The sequence below is a fragment of the Colias philodice genome, chromosome 9 (assembly GCF_061535455.1).
Source record: "Colias philodice isolate Cphi_HAF_F1 chromosome 9, ilColPhil1 Martin Lab GWU primary, whole genome shotgun sequence".
NCBI classification, from domain to species: Eukaryota; Metazoa; Arthropoda; class Insecta; order Lepidoptera; family Pieridae; genus Colias; species Colias philodice.
The window spans coordinates 2,135,123-2,147,990 of NC_143094.1; the positions used below are offsets into that span (position 1 = coordinate 2,135,123).

Here is a 12,868-nt window from a genome sequence, read left to right on the forward strand (position 1 = left end):
AAGGGGCCCCCGTAGTGATCACGTTTCTATATTGATTAGAGATGAGAAATTATAATAACCGGAGGGAAATATTTAAAATGTTGTGTCGAAAGGAAACAGGATCAGTTGTTTGATTTTTAACAGATTTAGCATGAGTTATGTTGTAATTGGACCGCCTCCTTGGTACAGTGGTTGACGCGTGAGCGTAGAACTGAGGGGTCCTGGGTTCGATTCCCGGTGGAGACGAAGAAAAAAAAAATGTCTCGGTCTGGCAGGACACAGAAGGCTGATCACGTACTTGTCCCTAAAGAAAATCGATCAGTGAAACAGATATATGAATAATGCATCTGCCCCTTACCCCACTAGGGGACACGGGACTTCACTTCATATTGTAACTTGTAAGCACCCACAATAACGAGCAAATTGAAACTGTTACAAATCTTTTCGATCTAAAAATAATAACTAAAACGAAAGATGATTTTACTTAAATATACCTTTAATAAATTACATAAGTAGTAGAATAATAATAAATAAGTTATATTATAAAGTTTAAACAACAATTTAAACACTACAAAATAGCACATCCATACTAATATTATAAATGCGAAAGTAACTCTGTCTGTCTGTCTGTTACTCAATCACGCCTAAACTACTGAACCAATTTGCATGAAATTTGGTATAGATATATTTTGATACCCGAGAAAGGACATAGGCTACCTTTTATTGCGAAATATGTACCACGGGCGAAGCCGGGGCGGACCACTAGTTATCTATAAAACCATACAAATTACAGTTTATTAACCCAGGTTTTCTTCATTACAGTCTATGGAAACTAGTTGAAACCTAGCTTTAGTGCATCCAATTGATAATGCGTTTTATGATGCGTCAATCTGGTCTGATGGATGTCTTTCAAGTAAGACCTGTTTGGTAAATTGCTTTTAAATTTCATATCTCTATTTATAGGAATATATTTTAAGACGAGAATCACGTTGGGAATGTCGTAGTTCCAAGATGAACGCGTAAGATGTTTAATACTAGCTGCGCCAACGTTTCACGCAAGGACAAAACCAGGGGCAAAAACATTCCCTATTTCACCTCTCTTTTTTGGAAAATTAGCTTTTGTTTCACCGTGACTCTTCAATTATGAATTTTATCTAAAACGGGTCCGTGTAAGCCATTAAAACGAATCCTACTGTAATTCCTTACCTATTACATAATGCTTTATCATAAAATTTTCTTAATTTCTTGGTTTCCCTTTATCATATTATGTTTACCTTCAGACCGACTATTATACCTAGATATTTACTACACAATACGAACAACGAAATCATTTTGTTTTCTGTGCATTGCTTTAATTACAAAAGGCGAGTAATTTCAAAAATTAAAATTTATGAAAGGAATAAGGATCGATAATTACAAGAAAGAGCACGTATCATTTTGTAATTTCAATTACTTCACAATTATAGAGCACTTAAAATTTTTGCCCTTCACTATACCTACAATTATTATTTTTACGTTGTAAAAGTTCCTATAAACGAAGTGTCTTTGACTTTTAATGTATTAAGTACTTTTCCTTAATTAATTTGTAAATTTAATTTGGCATTATTTGCCATTGTTATTTGCAGAAAAAATCTCTGACATTGTATATGTGTGTAAAATAAGTTACAATTGCTTTTAATGAAGCTAAAATAATTCTTAGATAATAATCAAAAGCATAACTTTACCTATCCATTACATAACGTTCCCTTCAGAATAAGTCCTCTTCAAGAACCTAATATATACATGTAAGCTAATTGAAAACTTACACACACATACATATAAGACTAGCTATGCCCCACGTTTATGTATGCATTGCTCCGCTTCTATTGGTGTTAGCGTGATGATATATAGCCAATACCTTCATCGATAAACAGACTATTTAACAGTGAAATGATTTTTCAAAACAGGTCCGTGGTCTTGAGATTATCGCCTTAAAGCAAACGCACAAACATACTCTTCAGCTCTTCCATAAAGTATAGAGATTCTTAAGAAAATAACGGACTGCGTTCATGAACCTATACATGTAAGCTAATTGAAAACTAACACACACACACACACACACACACACATAAGATAAATGCTGTAATAACGTTAACTAATTCACACGTTCCTTGTAAAGCAGTTGCGAATATCATGATACTGTCTTGATACTGTAGACTGTAACGTTATCTCCTGGTATCTGTGAGAAGGTGTCGTCTGTCGAGCCACCACAGTCCACAGTGGAAACCGGAGCATTCCGTTATACTGCGTGTAATCGTTTGTTTCGTGAGGAATTCGTCCTTAGTGTTTTGGAGATCACTGTGACATATTAAGAGCTGAAAAGGCGAAATTTGTCTCTAAACATGTTGGTGTTATTTAGCTGCTACATACTTAGTTGTTCGAAATTGGTTTGCGTATTCTATAGAGGTTTTCCATTGCACGTTTCGAGATGACATTGGCCGAATTAGTGATACAATATACATAGGTAGTAGGGTAAAACCGCGAAAAATTGTACATGAATTATTTTTTCAATGTTCCCATTTTATTTCTCATATGGCATCAACGTTTTTCGACAACAAGTGTTTTGTTAGATATGTAATAAAAGGTATGCTTGTGTTCTTTTAGATTATTTCATAAAACTCAATCTATCTCTTGCAGAAATATTTTATTTTATATTTTTTTTACTGGCTCCACTTTTCTGTCCATATAAAAAATATTTGTCCACCTAACACCCTTGTGACAAAAACTGATAACCCCTACGAAATGGTATGACTGACTCGCATTTTTATGAAAAATTTAAGTTATTCGGTTCTTATTCAACATGTACATAAAAATCTTTTAATGCACAAGGCCTTAATCGATTTTTTATTATTATTTTAAAAACTGTCCACTTTTTTTATACGTGTGTAACGTCACGTATGTAACGTCTCTAACTGCCATACTATAAGAAATATCAGAATCCTTCTCTTATTTTATTGAGTGGCAACACTATTTGGCATGCTGGCAACATTTAAAAAACAAAAGCAGCCATTTTTTCTTTGAGAAAAATGGTGTTTTGTGTTGATGTGAGATTTGTCGCTCGAAAAAAGGGTATTTAAAGTGTTCGATTGCGAGGTAAGTATATATATTCTGTCTTATTATTATAAATCTTTACGTAGGTTTACTATAAAACTAAAGAATAAGACTACTTCGTGGTTCTTAGCATTCACAATCGAGTAGTAATTTTAATTTAAGGTTATGTCGCCCGCATTTTTTGTCATGATTGTAACGATGTGTAACGAAATGTGTTACGTTACAGTCATGACATGTTGTTAGGCTTAGAACACATAGGTCTATTAAAAAATTGCGCGAAAAAAGGACGATAATATTTTCAAATCTAAACGGCTGAACGGATTTTGATGTGCAAGATATCATTGGATTGGTCTTTATCTATAGTTTTCCATTACCTTAATATGTTTTACCTGATTGTACAAAAAAAAGAATAAAATAAAATAATTAATGAAAAAAAATAAAAAACTGACACTGCAAATTCATAACACGCAGTCGGAGGCTATAATATAAGATGTATAGAATGGGTAGAGGCCAGTAATATTTTGTAGCCGTGTAGCCTCCGACTGCGTGTTATGAATTTGCAGTGTCAGTCGGGTTTTTTTTAATTTTTTTTATTAATTATTTTTTCAAATGAGAAAATCAAATTACAGATGGCGTTGACGAATGCCGAAAGGCAAAAAAAATATCGAGAGAAGTTACAAGTTCAAAATACCGAGAAATATAAAGAACTACAAACGAAAAATGCAGAAAGGAATAAAAAGCGGAAAAAATATCAATTTTTTTCAATACAATTTTGATTTATGCATCTTTTTGTTTTAATTCATTATTTTATGATATGAATTGGTTTTACCTACCTATATCTCCATTTTTTCCTGTCGTGTGAGTGTAAGACACAGTGTCGACGTTAACTTTTTAATGCTAGGAAGAAAAGATAACTGTTATATGTACTAAGCTTTATAATGGTCATGTAAGTAACATTCAGTCATGTATGTAACGTTTGTTATGATGTCATGAATGTAACGGGACAATTTTTCGCGGTTATACCCAGTAATATCTACAGAGTACAGATTATAATAATATCTGTGATAATATCGTGTCGAAATAAGAGAAAATAATAAGCCTAGCCAAAAAAATTTTCTTCGTCAACACCTTCGTAAAAAATACATCCAAAATTTGCGAATTAAAAGAGTCGTAGCTTTTTTAAAGACAATATGCAAAAATACGATACCTATAGTCGAGCGCTTATCAGTGCAGTGAATTAAAAGCCATAAGTTTCCTTTAAAATACAATAGTAAATCTGATTTAAAATACTTAACATTTTTATACCTTACACTAAATAGGTTTAGTTTCTATTGCCTGTTCAATCGGTTCTATCGGAACCAATTAATCAAGGTCCACGAATCGCTCTCCTTTGACATTTACCACTAGGAATGGCAACTTAACATTTAACAGATAAACAAATTTTAATTAAATACGAATTCAATTTTGTAGTAAAATAACATCAATAACAAGTGTATAAAAGATTGATTTTTATAACGAAATATACATATTGATTTTTCTTTGTTACTTAAGTTTCACGGAAAGTCAATACCTACAGCAAGTACCATGACAGTACAAGTACATTATTGCAAGTCAAGTTAGATATTAAATATTAATCAATATTTATGCCCTTTGCTAGTCGATTAATTGTGCTAGTATATGAAGGATTCCTTTCATAATTTCCTTTAATAGATATTTATATTTATGGATTCAAAGTTATAATTATATTGAAGTGATGTTTATGCAGACGTAGGTACACAATATGACTAGTACCTAGGTAGGACTTTATTTCAAAAAAAGACGTGTGGTACTCGGGGACTGCCGCGGTAAAGCTATTGCATGCTATGCCTTCAAGCCACACCTCCGCGCCCGTCGGAGTGGGGAGCGTGAGGTTTTTCGTTACTAAATTTCTGGATTCGGTCCCCGCGCTCAAGGTTCGCGATAGAAGCTATGCAATAGCTTAATAATAAAAGGACTACCTAGTTATTTATTTTCCTCTCGAATTAATTGAATAAATAGAATTATACCCCGTTGACAACCCTATTCCAACCTGTACAAAAAGCCCATCAGTTTCGCAATCAAAACCTAGGAGTCAGATACAAATCCGTGGGAGTTTTAAACTTTCACACAAACACTGCATTCTAAACCCTAACACTTTATAATACGGTTGACATCCCCACAGCAAAATTTATTTAAGTATATCACTCGATACCTCAGAAACATGAGGACCAATTAACAGTTAAATTTACGATAAGACAGTAAATTCAAGAAATTGCAACAGTCCATGGCGTACTTCTCAAGCAATTTTATGCTGTGATACAGGAGAAAGTTAAAAAAATTAAGTTATGGATATTCTGTATACTGTTACTGGATATAATTTTATTTATATTACAATCAAGTTCAAAATTTATTGAATAAAATTAACCCTTGTACATTAATAATTATGAATTCTTTCCTCCTCAATAGTAGTCACTATCCATGATAGGCCATGAATCATGATACATACATAGTTATATTGATTGTATTTATTAAGTATATTATAAACATTTATTTAATTAAGCTGAGGTCTTCAGATTTATCTGATAGCCTTATTTAAATAAAATTATTATCACCGTAGATATCTACAACAGTATACAGTGAAATGAAAAATGCTTCCCCGAAGACGACTTGATGAATATGAAGCGTCCACGTTTGGACATTCTACACATCGAAACACCACTCGATTTAATTTTAGCCCATTCGTACCGAAGGCCATAAACGTGTTTAAAGTGTACTTCAATTTAACAGAAAGAATTCCCTTCGCTAACAGATTTTTAATGATTATGTCACACGCCGTCGTAAACTACACATTGCTCGTAAAATCATTTCGGGCACTGAGATACATGTACTTATTCCTTGAAGATGTTTCAACTGACACGTTATAAACAGAATTGTGAATATAAGTAATATTGAGTGGATCTGTTTGTATGTCTACGTATATGTCTGTCGTACTTGTCAGTTTTTAGATAGGTACACAGATAAATAAAAATTTTGTTGAACATATTATTATGTAAAGCCGTTTGTAGTGGTAATAACAAGAAAAAGCCTCAAAATAATTAATACTTCTGTAGATGCTTACTGAGTTGCATTCCACCTCTAATTATAGCAGGACATTATAGTTGTTTGTATAAGAAATGAGGAAAAATGGATGGGAAACTTGAAGAATTTCGAATCAAAATTAGAATTTATTCGATGAAATACTTTTTAAGTTTCAAAAGCGACAAAAATAAATAATCAAAATTTTAATAAACGAAAAACTTTATGTTTCCGAATAATATCTCTACTTTTTTATTTGTTAATTGTTGCTCTATAGAGCAGCAAATAACAATAATAGTGATTATAAATTCCCTTTATTGAAGTCCTATATGATACAAACATAGCTTAGACGTCTAAAAACCTAGTCGAGTAGGCTTGGTAATAGGAAGTTATTGTACGCTGAGTCAACATTATAAAAACTGTCGTCTCTCATTGGACAAGTTTTTGTTTGAACGCGCGAACCCTGGGAAATCAATTGAAATTCAAATGCTTATTCTGCAAAGACTTATAGTCTGAAAATAATTGCTATAATAATCGAATTAAAATTGAATTAGTTATAAAAAAAGTATTTATTGCACATGGAAGTGACTGTATTTTTGTTTTTTCTTCGTAAAATTTCCAAAACTGCTGAACTTACATGGGATTTTTCACGAACAGATATCTGATGAAATAAGCATGATGATGAGATTTAAAAAAAAGACATGTGGCACTCGGGGACTGCCGCGGTAAAGCTATTGCATGCTATGCCTTCAAGCCACACCTCCGCGCCCGTCGGAGTGGGGAGCGTGAGGTTTTTCGTTACGGAATTTATGGATTCGGTCCCCGCGCTCAAGGCCCGCGATAGAAGCTATGCAATAGCTTAAAATAAATTGACCTTCTGCAAAAGGATGACGACCACTCGTTTTTACGGGAAAGAGTTTTAAGAAACATAAGGTCGAGTGATCCTTCTTTACCATCTATTGCATATATTATAATAGTAGAATGTAATTTAAACTTTCAGTACCTACAGACAAAATAAAATGAATATTCGACCACGCTATTGATTGAAGTCAATCACCGCATTTATTTCAAGAACATTTTTATTATTCATTTTGTTATTGATTTAGGTCATAACACAAAGACCTATTTTAAATTTGTGCCAGAAACCCTGTTTCAAAGGGTATAATTAATTAAAATACGCCACGTTGCTGCTAATTACTGAAACACGCTATTATTTATAACTAGCTTTCAGCCTGCGAATTTCCTTGCGAACACAATTATGAATTCCGTTCTCTATATATAACTCAAACATTTATTTATTTAATCAGACCTCTAGAAGTACTTTTGAAACGTCATAACATATTTTTTACCATTTACGACATATAATATTGACTGCCTCCTTGATATAGAGGTAAACGCACGTGCGTAGGACCGAGGTCCGAGGGGTCCTGGGTCCAGCTGGGTCCTCAATCCCGGTGGAGACGAAGAAAAAAAAGTCTCGGTCTGGCAGGTCAGGCTATTTGTTCCGAAATAAAATCGATCAGTGAAACAGATGTATGCATAATGCTTCTGCCCCTTACAGACTAGGGGACACGGTAGGTACTTCACTTTTTTCACATATAGATACCTATGTATATATCCCCATAGTTTTCCCGTATCCGTAATTTTATTTTTTATATTATGCTACACGCATTCCTTTTCACACATTATTTTAAACTAGTGTTCATTGGTGACTCTAGCATTAGAGTCAATTAACCTTACTATAATTTTTTACCTTATAATACGCTGTTAGTTTTTAAAAGCTTTGATATAGCTAATACTTCGTGACACAACATGACATAGTTAATGTCCCTTTATCTACCATATCAAACGGTTACTCCATGACTAATAAACAACGATACAATCGTATGGGAAAACTCTACGTGGTGCTTTCTTTGGAACTGTGTGGCATTTTAATTGGTGATTCGTTCTATGGGAGGTAATCTGGTAATTGTATAAAATGTAATTCGTAACTAGCAAGAATACTTACGTCTTATCCTACTACAATATTATAAATGCGAAAGTTTGTGAGGATGGATGGATGGATGGATGGATGTATGTTTGTTACTCTTTCACGCAACTACGACTGAACCGATTTCAATGAAATTTTATATGTATGTAAGACCCAGAATAAGACATAGGCTTTTTTATCCCGGAAATCCCACAGGAACGGGAACTATGTACATTTTTCTTTGAAAACGCAGGCGAAGCCGCGGGCGGAATTCTAGTCGTATAATATTTTATATTTCAAGGACTAAAACTCAAGCTATGAATAATCGCTGACCGACAGGAGCGGAGCAATGCGGGTAAAACCGCGTGGCACAGTTAGTACAATAAACATAAACAGCTAAATGATGAAGTAATTATGATAGAGTTACCTAGACTGAACAAACCTTTGTTTAATAAGGATGTATTTCCAAATCCCAGTAACACATTAGGAAGAACCTAACAAATTGTTTAACAGATGTTTTTCCATATTTTGTGGTATATTGACCATTATAAAATAGTTTCATACCACGATGTGTAGTTGCATTTTTATTCACTCTGCGTACACGAATAGGGTTGCCACCTAATATATAAACAAAACATTTTCTTTATTACTCAGTTATTGTTAATAAGTAGTAAAAATAAAATTTTCTTACTTTTTCTTATTTTCAGTTTACATGGGTTTTTCATAGTACTATCTATGTATGTCCAGATACTACACAAAGATAAAAAGGATGTACTATTTTTTTCTTATTATTGAAGCATTGCAAGAACAGTTTATACTTTTTAATATAATATTAAGCCTATCTAACACGAATATTTTGCTTCAAATAATATTTTTGTCCGTCGAGTCTATACTTTATATCTATGTACGTAACTAAGTCACAAAATAGAGGGTTTATTTTGAAAATTGTGCCAACCCTGATCACGTACGTCAACTTTTTCTCAGTTTTGATTAATGGTCTCTAGTTTTAGTTGGAGCTTTCTTATTGTTGTGGCCATACATCGTGGGAAGATTTTGTTTTCCTAATTTTCTTGTGTGATACTAACTGTTTCGGTGTTATTGCGAATGTTCACATAACTTACTACTTAATAATATAATGAAAGTTTGTGAGCATGGATGAACGAAAGAAGTAAATGGATTGAATATAGCAAAATATAAAAGGAAATTTAAAAACAATTGATTGGCATTCCTGATCTACAATAATTAACAATATCTAAGATCTATATTAGAAATTATATCCTAGCAATAAAATTATTCTCATAAAGCAAAGATTTCTATATATGTACTTATAATAATATCATATAAAAATGTAATAGAACATAATATTGACACATATTACATCACAGATCTTCACGTTCTCAAAATGGCGATGCTTTGGAGAGCCTTTGAAATATTACGTAATATGTGTGTATGTTTAGTGTGTTTTTAATTTTCTCTTTCATTATCATGACTGTTTCGTATTTTATTTTAGGAGCTTCATTATTTTTTAAATACCAGTATTTTTCTAGTCGAAACTGGAACTGTAGAATAACCGTACACGTACAATCCAATCGTACAACTTACAATTCTTAATATATAAATTATATCTGCATATAAGTAGGTACGTATTATATCAAAATAACTCACAAGAAATCATAATTACAATGACAAATAATAACAAGAAATCGAACGCATAAATAAGAATACATTGTTGGCCATTGCATACAAAATAAAACAATGAATTGTCAAAAGAATATCATAATTTATATCAGGAAGCGCATGCGCATGGTTTAATTTATTAATATGCTGCTGACACCTCGTTGAAAGGTCAAGTGAGTGTCGGACGCGTTCATAAAATCATTGATTTTTTATTGACGTATAAATTTTGTTGATATGAGAGCACAGTGGATCAGAGATATCGACTTTGTGTAAAGTTGTTCATTGTTTGTTACAATTTTAGTTGTATAGCATACAATATAATTAATAAATATTAGTAACATTTTTAAAGAATGATGATGTGATTGGCACCTGCGTCCTTTGACTTACCGTGACGACCACGACGCGACGTCTTAGATGCCCTAATAGTCGAATTGTTTCTGTTGTGTTGTTATGAAACTTAACAGAGTAAAGTGGCTCAGAGATGGCTTCGTCTCTTTTAAATGTGATTAAGTTTTTACAAAGTTTTCATAAAATAGAATGCCGGCTTCATGATTTTTTTGTTTAAAGCGTCATATGAATATTAAACAAGAATATAACAATGACTGCGTTCATTCACTTCACTTTTAAGAGAAGTAAAAGAACTTTGTTTATACAGAGGAATTAGCGATTTTAAATATAATTAATCACACCTTCAACCACCCAGGTGAGAATGTAGCCTCCAATCAATGTCATAAAGTTTCCGCATGGATTTTTATTATAGCGTATAAATGAGACCGGTTGGTTGGCGCCACTTGTGAAAAATAATGTTATTAATATAACCGGTGTACAGTGATATGGAGTTGTTTGAGATCGAGTAGGGTGACAAGGGTGTGGGTGATCTATGGACGGTTTTGTATAGATCATTATTATCATTATTATAGATCATTTGTATTGGAATAAATAAATAAAATTGTAGTATTTTTTAAATCTCGTTAAAGTAGTAGATTAGCATGATAATAAGATCTCCAAAAAAAACATACCTATCTACAAATGTTTTTAAATTTATTGCATTCGTTTAGATCACAGCTGCAGTACTTGAATATTTGAAAATTTATTCACAAATATTGTAATACCTATAAAGTTTATAGAACAAACGAATTTGAAAATTAATATTTATATTCATTGATTCTCATTTCATAACCATCTTTCACCAATCTTTGATCTCCTCCATAAATACCTGCTAGTGTCACTAGAAAAACTCGTCCCAACTAAATCAAAAGCATGTTCACCCAGCCTCGTATGAGTCACTACACCTCAGGGCTAATTTGTTATTGACGGCGTTTGTACACATCCTGTATTAACATACGACACTGACAACATATTTGCATTACATTGACAGCTACGAGAGACATCCGACAGAAACTAGTTAACAGCAAGCAATGTATTATGTGCGATTGTTTATGATAGCTCTGTGTTGCTCATCTATGATTATTATTGGCATATTGCTTCCAGTTTTTGTGAACGTGTAGTTTATTAGGGATTAATTAATTGTAAATAAATTATATGCTTGCATCGTTAATAAAATTAATCTGTGTCTGAAATATTTTGAGTCTGAATAAATAGACTGTATCTAGTAGTAACTGTGTTCAAATGTAGGAAATTTTAATAAATTTAATTTAAGTAGATATTTCATATGTCAGATTTATGTTTATAATATACTGTATATCATTAATTTATCTACTCAACAAGCTCTTTAAAATTTACCAAAATCACGGTGATTGAAATTCGACCATCTTGTTCTATCGATTCTCACTAGCATACTATTGCATGTACAATGGTAAGTGTTGTTTGATATATCTTCGTATGAATGTAATTAACGGGTAATTAGTTTGCAATTATGGCATGCATGCACAAGATACTATTCCGTGGGAACATTCGTTTCGGGAAAGTAATGAAAAGTTTGTAAAAGAATTAAAAAAGCAATGGGGATACGAAAAGCAATGGGAATAAATGTGGATTCTAATGATGACGTAAGGAATTAGAAAATTCGTTAGGCTGTTCCAAAATTAAACAAAAAAAATTCTGTGTGACCTTTATGATCCCTAGAATTTGATAGGATCCGATAAAAACTAATAGATCTATCTAATATAACTATAGGCTTAAGATCTGAAGTTAAAATCTACAAATCTCTAATTAGTTATTACGTTTCTACTCAAGATTACCGTGATTTAGTATAAAATAAAAGGTCCAAGGTACAACCTAGGTTACGTAGACATTACAGTTATTTCTCACTTAGGTAATCACTTGATATTCTAGGTATAGAATAGTTGATACTAGTATTACTAAAAGCGTTACGTCAATCTGAACCTAAGTGTCGTTTACTTGGCAGGGGCTTGTCAAACTTTGGTGAAAGAAATATATTTCCAATCAATATTGTGTACTAGATATTCAATTTTAGACAATTAGTTTGAGGCTACCTTACTACTTAGCTTTGAAGGAATATAGGGTTTTCAATCAAAAATATAACAAATTTTTATTTATTTTTAATTAAAACCATCTCAATTCGAATAAACATACACATAAAATTATAGTATTTCCTTTATTATACCTAATGCAGTTTAAAAGATGATATATCATTTATTGCAATTTCGAATAATAATAATTGTACGAATTGAAAAGAAGTAATAATAATAATAGTTAAAAAAAACTAAAAAACACGCTTTTTATAGAAACCGAACTAAAAATGGAATAATTTTATCAAATTAGTGTATTGTCATCGGTCCTCAATAAATCTACAAAGTTTGAACGAAATCTGGCCGTTTAAAGTGGGTCAAAATCGCGACCAAAGAAGTCGGTTACAAACAAACAAACATACAGGTGAAGCTAATATAAAGCGTGTAAAAAAAGAACTCTACTTAACAGTCAATTCCTTTATTGGCTTTTATATAAGTACGCGACTTATCATTGTGTTACAATAATCTGATCAAAACGTTTCAATTAATCCTATTTCCATCGATTTATTTAAAGTTCCAGAAATTCCATTTAAGGGGGCGCATAAAGCAAAATAACCAATCTTCTATT

At 32.3% G+C, this 12,868-nt stretch overlaps 1 protein-coding gene and 1 long non-coding RNA gene across 5 annotated transcripts in view; both read left to right on the forward strand.

Annotated features, from left to right (window-relative positions):
• Positions 1 to 12,868, forward strand: part of LOC149485663 (uncharacterized) — a 361,945-nt gene that overhangs the window by 66,549 nt on the left and 282,528 nt on the right. The gene's annotated exons all lie outside the window — the stretch shown is intronic.
• LOC149485666 (uncharacterized) lies at positions 2,585 to 3,853 on the forward strand. The gene is made up of 2 exons (XR_016316050.1): positions 2,585 to 3,111; positions 3,699 to 3,853. It is a non-coding gene; the product is annotated as an uncharacterized LOC149485666 (long non-coding RNA).